Source organism: Ochotona princeps, chromosome 18, assembly GCF_030435755.1.
Source record: "Ochotona princeps isolate mOchPri1 chromosome 18, mOchPri1.hap1, whole genome shotgun sequence".
NCBI lineage: Eukaryota > Metazoa > Chordata > Mammalia > Lagomorpha > Ochotonidae > Ochotona > Ochotona princeps.
The window spans coordinates 245,603-259,110 of NC_080849.1; the positions used below are offsets into that span (position 1 = coordinate 245,603).

General features: G+C 46.3%; 1 long non-coding RNA gene across 1 annotated transcript; it reads right to left on the bottom strand.

Annotated features, from left to right (window-relative positions):
- Positions 1-3,898: 3,898 nt before the first annotated feature.
- LOC131482510 (uncharacterized) lies at positions 3,899-11,680 on the bottom strand. Its single transcript, XR_009247060.1, has 2 exons — positions 11,575-11,680; positions 3,899-4,153 (listed from the first exon to the last, which is right to left on the bottom strand). It is a non-coding gene; the product is annotated as an uncharacterized LOC131482510 (long non-coding RNA).
- Positions 11,681-13,508: the final 1,828 nt, after the last annotated feature.

Here is a 13,508-nt window from a genome sequence, read left to right on the forward strand (position 1 = left end):
TATAACTCCTTCCTGCAGTACCCACACTTTGATATGAGAGTGTGTGGCACTCCATGGCAGCTGCTGTGGCTTTCAGACCCAGACTCTTGTCTACTGACCAAGTGTGAGCAGTAGCCGTTACTGCAGTCTTGTATACATGTGGAATACACAGGTATTACTTTGTACATGCATGCTAACACAGTGTCCACAGGTGCACAGGGAGTGTCTTGTGCACATGTAAATACACAGGCGGTGCCTTGTGCAGCTGTGTGTGAGCATGTGAAGCAGTGCCTTTGGCTGCTTAATTAGTGTGAAGATGCTTAGTGCTGTTGTTTGATTATGGTTGTTAAAACATGAGGAGTACTTAATGAGACAAATGTTTAACATATAAATAAGCAGTTTTGCTACATGTACAGATTCAAATAGTTTGTTTCCATGTGTGCAACGAGGAGCAGGAGCCCACTGCATAGTGTTGTGAGGCCTGGCATCTGACAGTTTGCATGCTAGGCACTTCCTACGTGTGAGGAAGAGACTCAGTGGTACTGCTTGTTCGGGAACGTGCAGATCCATGGGGAACACCAAAGCCACCGGGCTGGACTCAACAGACTGTGGCAGGTGTTACTGAGTGCATGGAGGAGGCAGAGTGCTTTGCACCTGCTGGGGTGGAGGTGTAGAAAAGCAGAGTTGCCTAAAAACAGGTGGGTGGTGTTCACAGTTAGGCCTGGTGCTGCCTAGCCATTTAACTCCACGCCAGTGTCCCCACAGGACCTCACAGCAGCGTTAGCAGAGCAGCCAGATATTGAGTCCTGAAGAGAAATGGACAACCCTTAGACCACCTGGCCATGTGGGAGAAGTCAGTCTCCACTCAGTATTTGGTCCCTGTTGCATGAACTGTCCGGTACAGACAGACCCAAAGCCTGCAAGATTCTGGTGTGAAGTTGGTGAGTGTACAGCCATGTCAGGGACTATTGACCCTGAGTGGGCTGTGGGTCATCTCACTGATGGGCAGCAGCGTTGTATGCCTGGGTTCCACATCTGTGTCTCATGGACATGTCAGAGGGGGCTCTGGGCCTCTTGTGGGAGCAGGAGCCCAACCTTGAACCTCCATGGAGGCCTGTTCTCTAAAAGTAGCCACTTGAGGGGCTTCCACGTGAGTGTGGGGGCTGCATGTGAATGCCACATTGTTTGCACACTAGTGTCATCACCTGCCTGTGGTTTGTAATGATGCTGACTAATGGCGTCCCAAGTCTACCTTGCCTTCTTCCAGAGAGCAAGCAATCACAGATACCAGAAAGGGAAACTCAAGCTTAGATTGCCCCAAATATAGTCACAGGGGATGTGCACTTGAGCCCCAAGCTGCTTGGCTGCCAGACCTGGCCTCATCTGCTGGCTCTGGAAAGATCACAGTCGGAACAGCTGGCAGAAACCACAACCCTGGATGTGCAGACAGCGGGAGCACGCACTCCCACAGGTACTGGGTGTGCAGACAGCGGGAGCACACATCCCCACAGACACTGGCACATGTATTTACCGCAGCAGCATTTGGGAAAAATCAGCTAGAAAGTAGGCAATTCAGAGGACTGCTACACCGCAGACAGTGAGCTAGAACCAAGGACACCGAAGGGCAGGATGCCAAGTGTCTGCAGTGGATGAGCAGGCTGAGATGCTCTGGGTTTCTTATCAAAATGTAGGTGTGAATGAGTGCACGGAGGACCCACCTCACCTTCGCTCTTTTTAAATCATTTAACAGCTTTGAGAATGCTTCTTGACTCTAGTATTTTATAAGTTTTTACAGTTTATGAATCCCCATTTAAAAAAGAAATCACCATAGATGTTGTCACTGCAAAATCTTTGCTGTTCTTAATCTCCAGCTTTTATTATTAAATTTTTAAAAGATTTGAGGGCCCAGCGCAATAGCGAAATGGTTAAGGTCCTCGCCTTGAATGCACCTGGAATCCCATATGGGCGCCAGTTCTAATCCCGGCAGCCCTGCTTCCCATCCAGCTCCCTGCCTGTGGCCTGGGAAAGCAGTCGAGGACGGCCCAAAGCTTTTTGACCCTGCACCCACGTGGGAGACCTGGAAGAGGCTCCTGGCTTCAGATTGGCTCAGCTTCAGCCATTGCAGCCGCTTGGGGAGTGAATCATCGGACGGAAGAGCTTCCTGTCTGTCTCTCTTCTCTGTTTATCTGCCTTTCCAATAAAAATAAATAAATCTTTAAAAAAAAAGATTTATTTGAAAGGTAAGTATAGAATGGGGAAGATGTTCTTCATCTATTGCTTTACTCCTGGAATGGCCGCAATGGCCAGGATTGGGCCAGACTGGAACCAGGAGTCTCCCACAAGGGTGCAGGGGCCCCCACACTTGGGCCTCCCTCCACTGCTTTCCCAGGCTATTAGCCAGCCCATGTGGGATGATGGCATCACTGTTAGTGGCTTTTTACAGGCTGTGCCACAGCATGGGCCTCCATTCTGGAAGCCCCCCCTTTTTTTAATTTCCTCACGTAGGTCACGTCTTTTTCTTTGTGTAATCCTTGGAATTGTAAGTCATGGTAAAGACACTTGTCTTGCCACCACTGAGTACCACGATGACATTGGGTGTGATCTAGCATGTTTGGCTTGTTTTTCATGGCTCTGTCTTAGACCCTTGCTTTCCCAGGATGGGGAGACATCCTAGGAAGTGGATGATGACTGGTCATGAACTTCCTGGCCTGGTCCTTACTGGGCCACTCATGTGACTCATGAAGGAAGGTCATGAACCCCCACATTGCTTTGTGGCATTTTTAGAATTATGGTCAGGAGCTGCGAAAGCAATGTCCACAGTGTCCTGGTCAGCTTCCTGCTACTATGGGCAGTCCACAGGTGTCCTTCCCTGGCCTTTTAGGTGGCCATAGCCTCAGTGTCTCCATGAACAAAAAGCTTGAAACTCGTTCACGAATTCAGTCAGGGGATAGAATGTATAAGGTTGCAACTCAGGTCTGACCTGCCAGGATGCAGGGGCCATGTTCCAAAACCAGAGGTCAAGTGGGGACTGTCTTTCAGAAGCCAGTGCTGGGGCAGCTGGAGGAGGGGTTTCCTTTTGGGAAAAAACCCTCAAAGCCACGGTGCACAAGAAGGGGTGGAGGGGCTGGAAATAGTCAGGGGAAGCTCAGTCCCTTTTGTGCCGTGCTTGCACACTGAGTGTGTTCTGTGTTTGTGTCACAGTGTGTGAAGGTTGAGTGCATTCTGTGTTTATCTCAGTGTCACACTATTGAATATGTTCCATGATTACCTGTCTGGGGTGTGTTCCACCTTTATCTGTCTCATTGCATGTTGAGCATGTTTCATGTTGATGTTTCAGTATCTGAGTGTTCAATGTGTTTCTTGTATATGTCACAGTATGTCAATGTTGCATCTGTTCCACATTTATCTGTCGCACAGCGTATGAAGGTGAATGTGTAGTACTCTGACAAAGGGAGTCGAGTGTGTTTAAAACTGGAGAATGTGTAATTTCAACAACTTAGTCTTTGAAGATTTAACCCTACAACAAGGGTTTATGTTTTTATAGTTTCATGGCTTTGTGTTAAATGAGGTTTAAATTACCTGTATGAATATAGTATTTGATGCCAAATTAACTCTCTCTGCTTCACTCGCAAATGTCCACAACAATCAGGGCTGGGTCAGCCCAACGCCAAGAGTCAGGAACTCCACTCAGGTTTCCCATATGGGCGGCAGGCACCCCACCTACTCAGGCCAGGACAGCTATCCCCCAGTCTGGACCTGAAGCAGAGCTGGTAGCAGGCACTCCATTATGGGATTCAGGAATCTCATCTGGCAGCACCCACCCCTAAAATGATGTGGTTTTCAACCTTGGGGTTAGAATAATGACCCATTGCTGAGCAAGGTAGGATTGTTGCTCCAAGCACACAAAGACCACTTTGACTGTGATTTGGAAAGGAAAAGCTGTATTTTCAACACTGACCAACAGAAGAGCTGGAGAGGTTAGGACACAGACTGCCCGTCAATGTGCTGTCCAGGCTGGGGCGCAGCCCTTCATGGTGAGGTGGTGGAAGGCAAGTGCTGGCTCCCCCTCTCCTCATCAGCAGGTTCTTTCCATCACCCATGCTGTGGGATTGGCATTTTGAGGTTCTGTTGCTCTACATCCGCACCTGTACTCTTACGTCCTTGAGCAGTTCTCCTGAGAAATGAGAACTTTAGAAATAGGGTCACACCTTGGCCAGGCACAGGGCAGGGAGGATTTGGGGAAAGGAGCAGAGAACAGCATCTGGTATCAGCCCTGCTGCTGGGAGTCCATCCTTGGGTGGTTTGGGCCACATGCCTCTGCCTGTAGCCACACTCAGGAAAGGCGTTAGTGACTATCAGGTAACTGCTTGTTAGGGCCTGTTTATCATGACATGAAGGTGGGCAGCAGTTTGCATCACAAGGGAATAGCTGGCCTTCCATTCAAAAGCAGCTAAAATTACAACAGCCAGGCAGAGAACATGACAGCCACGGATCATGTGGAAGAGGAGAATATCAGATGACAGAAGAGCAGTCACGGGAGAGGGCTCCAGTGGTGGAGTCACAGGTGATTCTGAGTTTGAGGAGAATGATGCACATTACACACAGCTGATTTTAGTGTTTAAATGAGAGCTGTAACTGATACCCATAAAAACATTTATTTTAAAGGCAGAGCTGTGAGAAAGTGTTGGGAGACAGAGGGAGGCAGGTGAAGAAACACCAGAGTTCAGCAAGGCAGAGGGTTCAAGGTGTTTGGTTGTTACTGATGTGGGATTGGCACCAGCTGGATGTCTTTATTTATTTGTTTGTTTTTAGAGATGTTTTTTTTTTTTTATTGGAAAGGCAGATCAGATTTCCAGAGAAGGGATGAGGCAGAGACAAAGATCTTCTGACTGCTGGTTCACTCCCCAAATGGCTGCAACAGCTGGCCTGACCCAAAGCCAGGAGCTTCTTCCAGGTCTCCCACACAGGGTAGGGTCCCAAGGCTTTGAGCCATCCTTCACTGCCTTCTCAGGCCACCCAGGGAGCTAGATGGGAAGTGGAACAGCCAGGACATGAACTGGCACCCACATGGGATCCCAGCAAATGCTAGGCAAAGACTCTAGCCACTAGGCTATCATGCCAGGCCCCAGCTAGATGTTTTAATTAAATATTCTGCTAACATCTAGAAGAAGCTCCTGGCTCCTGGGTTCAGATTTGTTGGGAGCACTGCACCTGTGCCCTGCCCTAAGGAGAGCCTGGACCCTACTTCCTCTTGGAGACAGGTTTCAGGAAGTGCCCTGTGATTGGCCCTTTACTGCTTGCCTCAGGCGTGTAAGCTGATTGGAGGATTGAGAGATAGCCAGGGGCCTCGGGGGAGGGGGAGGAGGTTCTCTGTGTAACGGAAATAACGGACTTAACTGACTTAACTGAAGGCTTCTGGGTAACGGATTTAACGGATAGGAGGGATATATAAGCCAGGGGCTTCTGCCCCAAAGAAGGAACTGAAGGTTGGAATAAAAGTGCCTCTGAAATGCTCTCCAGTATCGGGTGATTTCTTCCGCGGGACGGGAGACACAGATATCTGGTACCGTGACTCGGACAGAAGTTAGCTGGTGAATACCAGGAAGGTAAGTAGCTGAGCAGATCGCTCAGGGAGCCGCTTACAGCGGGAATTAGTTTACAACTGAGCCTTTTGCTCAGGAAGCCGCACAAGGCGGGGACGTGCACGTCAGGTTCGCAGGTTAGCGACAAGAAAAAATAAATAAATAAATAGAAAAGTTCGCAGTTGGCGACAATAAGGTTCACAGTTGAGTGACTAGAAAAAAGTTAGAGCAATGGGGAATTTGTCCTCCACTGTGCGCATGCAGCACCTGCTGCAGAGATTGTTAAGTGAGTCAGGAGAGTCAAACTCGGAGGATAAGGAAGAGGCCTCTGGAAGTGAGTCTTCTGAGGATCCTCCACCCATTAAAAGCTTGGCTAAATGCTTTGCTCTGATAGCAGTTCTTGGGATGCTGATTTTGTTAGTCAGGCCTTATATTGCTACAGGTGGCCGCTTTTGGATTCATGCAGACCTCCATTACCTGACCCTAAGTTTTCTGTTGCCTTGTTTTCTACCTTTTAAATATCTTTTTAGTATGATCCGAAAGAAAAGGTCAAGAAAAAAAAAAAAAAACCACGATTTTATCTCTTGTAATTCTTAAGGTTTCATTTGTGATGTTTTCAAAAATATAAAATTTTATTGCAAATAATTTGTTATAGAAGTTAACTGTAATTCACTATTAAATTATTTCAAGGTATAAGTTAAATTAATGTGGTATTTATTTTATATAAAGCATTTTTATAGTTTAAAATAATTCTTGTGTTTTCGGCTGGTTATCAAACTTTTCACTGCTTTAAATTGGTAAAGATTTTGTATTTGTTTTAAAGGTATTTGAATGATGATTTCATGTCAATAACGAAATCTAACCTATAATGTGTTATACTAACAACAACAAAAACCTTCTTCCAGATATTTTTAGCCATCCTTAAAGCGGCATCCAAGAATTCAAAAGTTTCCAAAGGGTTTCCCTTGGTATTCTTATGAGGCCTCAAGAATGCCAACGGATTTATCTCCCGTTTTGTGGAGACAGTTAATCAGGTTGATTGGATTAAGATTATTGCCAAATGTAGTAAAATTTTGTCGTGTCAAACTGTTATATACATCCATGGAGTTGTGAAGGTTTAAATTTTAGTTTGCACTTTTAATGATTTAGCTCTACAGTTGTATCTGGTTGTTTACTACATATTCTTAGGATAGCTATATTACTGGGAAGACTAAAATTCGCATTCTTGCAATGATGAAAAGATTTCATAGCGGTGACTTTTCTTTCTCAAGGTCTTTGTTCAAGACTATTTACTTGATGATTTTACAGCTGGTTTCTGGAGAACACTACTATTACTAAGTTTGATTGAGAATAATTTTTTTAAGTCTCCAAAAGCATGTGTTTGTGTGTGTGTGTGCGCGCACATGTGTGTTTTAATGTTTGTCTTCTGTATATTCTAGCTTTTGTGAATTAAGTTTAAACTTCCTGTAGGAAACATTTTAAAAAGCAGGTAAATTAATGCATACATATAATTTGCATATCAACAGCAAAAGCAGGTTGCCTTGAGCTCTGAATTCTGCAGACACTCCCAGAGCTTTCTGATAGGATTGTAAAAATATCTAAGTGATTTTAAACCTTTGCTACAAATTCATTTACTTTGAATAAGATTACTAGTTAACATGGATTTCTTAAATTTATGTAACTTAAATTACTAATAATTATTTTTAAAGTATTATATCATTGATACATTTATTATTAACCTGTATTCCTGCCTCATTTATAACAGGAAGTAGGCCTTTGGGATAAATGTTTAGTAAAGCTATTATTTGACAGTTTTCACTTTATACTAACCCTATAAGAGTAAGCAACCTGGTACCTCAGACCCAAGGCCCAGATCCCGTCCTCATTTGGGGGAGAGGATCAGTCTGTATTTTCCCAAAATATGAAAATGGTCCGAGGTGGATTCCTGAGAGGCTTGTACGGCAAGCTCCTGCTGCTGAGTCTTGTGAAAGCTCGGGTAGTGGCCAAGATGATGGCATTTCAATTGGAAGATCGACGGGACAAGCAAGTATATTAGGCTTTTATATATTATATATCAGTATTTGTTAAGCACTTAGGTCCTGATATTTCCTGCCAGTTTCTCCTTAAATCAGACTATCAGATTGTCTGGTGTGTGACCCCAGCTGTTGGGGGTATGGAGCTCTTTTTATAAATAGCTCAATTTCTGCCCATGCTTTTTCTTGGAAGGTGGCATACCAAGAGTTTTGTTCAGACACTGAGCAGCGTAATGCTGCTGCAGGAAACCCCCAGTGGAATTTAGAACAGGCAGTGGGGATCTACAGGGATGTCTCTCCAAAGTTATTCAAGGAGCCAATGAGCCTTATGTTGATTTTGTAGCTAGACTTATTCAAACTGCCTCTAGAATTTTTGGGGAGGTGGAGTCAGCAATGCCTTTGGTAAAGCAGTTAGTGTATGAACAGGCTAAAAAATGGTGCCAAGAGGCAATAAAGCTGTGGAAGCGTAGAAAAAAAAAAAAAAAACTATGCTATATAAACAGAAAGGGGGAATAGGGATCAATATAGATCCCTAAAGGACAAGCTAGTTATTATTGTTTCAGGTGAGTATTAATATTAGTAATTCTACTGTGCCATCACCCTGCATTGTATTGACTAGTTAAACCTTAGGAATAGTGGCCATTCTTTTACAGATAAAAACAGTACATTTAGAGGACGTAAGTATTCCTACTAAAATCCTATGCAGAGTATAACCACAAATTCTTTTGAGGTGAAGCCTCCGTTTGTGCTGTGGAAGCAGCAATGTCCATGATTTTTGGAGGCCAGTTGCAGAATTGCTTTTATCCGTTTGTGTTTCTTGTTAGCAATGCTAGTTAGGCAGAGATTCACTTAACTTGTGGAATAGATTGTTTTCTTTCAGAATGTTGGAATACAACTGAGTACCCGCTGGCTGTGGTGAGGTGCGTGCCCACCTATTTTCCCAGAACGATGACAGTTAAAGAAAACGACCTGTCAGTCCACCTGCGGCCAGAGTATGACTTCAGGGTTACCGCTGCCACTGTAACAGCAATAGCTACCGGCGGTTATGACTGTGTACGCCCTGACGTGGCAGATCTCTGTGGTTCTTCAGACACAGGAGCAGTTTAACCAACATGTTTGGACTGGCTTACTAATCATAAGCTGATGAGTGAACTTGACTTAAGAACAGGTGGACATGTTATCTGAAGTCCTCTCAGTTTCCAACTTGCAGCTAATCTATTTAGAAGCCTTTCAGTTTATTTGAATGGGACTTGAGATGTTTAGTTTGATAATTTACACGGGTTTATTTGTATGGGACTTGGGATGTTCAGTTTGATATAATTATACATATGGTAATCCTGTTCAATCTGTATCTGCCCTGCCCTGGAATGCTTGGGTATTGTGCACCAGTAGGGGTAGGTGTTCAGATATATCAGCTTTTGCATTTATTGATAAGGTAGTGATAAAAAATTGTAATTATAGTAGTAATAGTTCTAGAATATGGGAAGATTTTAAAGTTAATTGCAGTTGTGATGTTATCTATAATGCTATTTATGTATGTGTACAAGCTCCATTTACCTGGATTGTGTGTTACTCCTTCTATTGTCACCAATGGGTCCCAAGCATTGAATTTGCCCAGAGAGTTATCCGCTATAAATAGCACCAAAGTAGAGATTGCCACGGTAGAGCAATGGACAAATTGGATACTAAAGGGTCTTTCCTTTGCACGCCAATGGGCCGGTATAGTAGGCCTGGGCCTTATCTTATTTCTTTGGGGGTCTGCAGATGCTTCATCTTTGAGTATGGCATCAGCAGCAGCAACAGCGGCTGCTAGTGCAAGCTGTGCTTGCCCTTCACAACAGAGAATCCCCAGAAGTCTGGCTAGGCATGTTGGACTGGTAGTCAGAGACGGGTAAGTATCCGAAAAGGCTTTACCAACCTAAGACAGGCGCCACGTTCCTAGCCACGCGGTTTGCCCATGACGGGTAAGGAGAGCCTGGACTCGGAACACCTAAGACAGGCACAGTCCCTTGCTTAATAAAACAAAAAGGGGGAGTTGTTGGGAGCACTGCACCTGTGCCCTGCCCTAAGGAGAGCCTGGACCCTACTTCCTCTTGGAGACAGGTTTCAGGAAGTGCCCTGTGATTGGCCCTTTACTGCTTGCCTCAGGCGTGTAAGCTGATTGGAGGATTGAGAGATAGCCAGGGGCCTCGGGGGAGGGGGAGGAGGTTCTCTGTGTAACGGAAATAACGGACTTAACTGACTTAACTGAAGGCTTCTGGGTAACGGATTTAACGGATAGGAGGGATATATAAGCCAGGGGCTTCTGCCCCAAAGAAGGAACTGAAGGTTGGAATAAAAGTGCCTCTGAAATGCTCTCCAGTATCGGGTGATTTCTTCCGCGGGACGGGAGACACAGATACAGATTGGCTCAGCTGTGGCCATTTTGGTCATTTGGGGGGTGAACCAGTGGATGAAAGATCTTTGTCTCTCCTTTTCTCCGTGAATCTGATCTGCCTTTCTGATAAAAATAAGAAAGCCCCCCCTTTTTTTTTGTTAAAAAAAAAAAAGCCACCAAGCAAAAAAAGCAATCCTCGTAAGAGTCAGGGCTATGGTGCACTGGGTAAAACCACGGCCTATAATGCCTGGTCCCATATGAGTACCTCTTCAGTCCCTGCTGCTCCAGTTCTGATCCAGGTCCCTGCTGATGTACCTGGGAAAGCAGTGGAAGATGGCCTAAATGCTTGGGCCCGTGCATCCCTAGGGGAAACTCCTGGCTCCTGGTTTTAACTGTTTGAGACTTCAAACAGCATTTATTTTACCTTCAAGACTCCATATCTAGATCCACTAGAAATGCAATGTTTGCAGTGTGGAGGGGTCTGATGACTGCAGGCTGTGTGATTGCAAATCAGTGGTCAGAGTCTGTCTAGCTTGTGATTCATGTTCTGATTGAAGGCTATCAAAGATTGAGGTCCTGTGTGGTAGCCTAGTGATTAAAGTCCTTGTCTTGCATGTGCTAGGATCCTATATGGATGCTAGTTCATTTCCTGGCTGCTCCACTTCCCATCCAGCTCCCTGGTTGTGGCCTGGGAAAATTGGGGGAGGACAGGACGGCCCAAACCTTGGGACCCTGCACCCACGTGAGAGATGCAGAAGAAGCTCCTGGCTCCTGGCTTTGGATCAGCTCAGCTCTGGATGTTGTGGCCACTTGGGGAGCACGAGCCAGTGCATGGAAGATCTCTCTTCTGTCTCTCCTCTCTGTAAAAATCTGACTTTCAAAACAATAAATAATCATTGAAAAAAAAAAGTTGGGGAGGGGATGACATTGTGTTATGGTAGGCTAAGCCTCCACCTGCAGTGCTTACATCCCACATGGACCAGTTCAAATCCCAGCTGCTCTACTTCTGATCTAGATCCTTGCTGTGTGCCTTGGAAAGCAGTCAACAATGCCCCAAGTGGAGGCCCAGATGAAGCTCCTGGTTTTCGTGTGGCCCAGCACCAGCTGTTGTATCCACTGGGTGATGGGGGATTTTCTCTCTCCCTCCCTCTCTCTTAACTCTGCCTTTCAGAGGAATACAGTAAATTTGAAAAAATATTAGGAGTGTGGCCAGTGTTGTGGCATGCCAGACTAAGCCACCTCCTGTGACCCCACATCCCATCTGATGTGGCTGCTCCACTGAGGGGTGCTTGCCCAGGCTCATTTGGGGACTGAATCAACAGATGGAAGATCCTCCTCTTCTCTCCAACTCTGCCTTTCAAATAATAAATAAATATTTAAAGCAAGAAGATTAGGGGAGAAAAAATACTCCCCATGAAATGTAATGTTCAAATAAATGTACATTTGAGAAACTATGACCAAGATATTTTAGTCGGTCTGTTTAGAAAAGAACATTTTCTGTGAATTAGAGACAATACTTTGCCTCACAAACAAGTAGGGGATTCTAGTGTTCATAATGGAGCCAGCAGGAGATACATACATGCAAGGTGCACAGTGGCCTTACCATTTGTTCTTTCACAGAAGCTTCGATCCCAGCCTGCACCATCAAATCACTTACATTCTTCTGAAGGTCCTCAATGTGATGCCCCATTTCTTCCAGTAGGAGGTTAGGGAGAATGGCAGGGTGAAATCAGCGCCAGGGCCCATCAGTCCCTTCCTAAGAGTGCTTCTGACCTGGAAACCTGTAAGTTTCTTGCTTGCGCATGGATTAGGGATAGGAGTTTGCTGTGTTTTAGCCAAATTCTGAGTGTGCAAATAAAATGGAAACGACCGCTTCAAAAATTCAAAATTTCTAAGATCTTCCCACATTTGAGAATACTTTTTGTTCTGGGGAACAAGGTGTGGTGGTGCGGGAGCTTGTTTCCCTCAGCTCTAGCATCCAGTGTGGATGCTGGTTCAAGCTCCAGCTGCTCCACTTTGCATCCAGCTCCCTGAGAAACAGCCTGGGAAAGCAGCAGAGGATGGCCCAAGACCTTGGGCCTCTACACCCTCATCAGAGATCTGGAAACGGCTCCTGACTGCAACCCGGCCCAGTTTGTGGGGATGGAAGATCTTTCCCTAATTCTGAATTTCAAGTAAGACAAATAAATTGCTGGGCAGATATTGCCCTTATCTGAAGGTGCTCAAACTGGAAAAAAAAAAATATTCTGCCCTAATTCTGCTTGATTTCTTGTTTTTTGTTCCTAAGACAAAGCAGGCAGCTGCCACAAGGCTTGGGAACCCCCCTGGGTGGTTCTGTGCATTTCTGGGCTCCCGGATTCCCTAAGAAACAGTCCCAGCTGAGTGAACGCGACCTCTGTGGTCCACAGAAAGGATATTCCTGAGGGTTAGCGTTGCAGTTAGAGCTTGAAAATGTTCTTGGATCTCTTGGAATAGATTTTCTGCCTAAAAAAAAAAAAAAAAAAAAAAAGGAAAAAAAAATTAGCCACAAGAGAACCAAGTGCACTACCGCTTCTCTGCGTCACATCCAAGATGTTAGGGTGGCTGCCCCGTTCTACTTGGTTTGCTATTTGGACATTTTGATTCAAAGGGAACAGAACCCCTTCTCCACAAATTCTGTGTCAGTAGACCAATCAAACTGCAGGTGGAGGGGGGGGGCCCTCCATCAAGCTTGCTGCCTCCCACGCACATCCTGACCCCCTCTAGGAGAGCAGGCAGCTCTGGGCCAGGGTTGGAACATGATGGTTTCACCTTTGTCAGAAGGAATCTCCAAGCTGGACAAATGCCTTCAGAGCACGTTGTCTTCTGCCACCCCCTCCCACCCCCCCCCCCCCCGCCCTCTCCCGTGCAGAGGGGAGGGAGCACTCACCACATTCTGCAGCGTGTCTGAGCGGGTTTCTGGCTGGCGGTCATCCATGGGGCCGAGGCGCCTAGAGTCGGTCAGGGCAGCGAGTTCAACACCACTGTGGCTCCTGCCCAGGGGGAGCTCCCAGCAAAGCAGTCTGTCCGGGCGGGTGACCCAGTCGCACTCCTTCCTTCTTGTGGCCGGAGGGGCGGGGCCAGGCCAGCCCGTGATGCAGCTGTTTGGGAGGCGGGAACTGTTGTTGCAGTGCAGTGTCCTGACTTGGGGCGTCCCCTGGACAACGGCAGCGAGCCCTGCCTTCTGACATCTGAGTTGACAAATTTCTAAAATGACGCCATTGGTGAAGACCTGGCCACCCCTACACTGCCAGAACTGGCAGGTGGCCCAGGGTGTGTCACCGCTTGAATCTCCATAGGCCTCAGCAGCTTCTTTCCAGTTGTTCCGGACCTTGACACCCCCACTCCCTTTGCCCACTTCCAGGTCCTGCTGTGGCTGCTGGGCACTTGGCTGGGCTGCAGCTCTATGGGGGCAGGGCACGTTTAGGTCATCCCACATTCCCCAGAGCCCAGCCCAGTGACAACACACAGAGGGTTAGCTTACTCGGTGGTGGCCACACATCCCTGCAATCCTTAGTC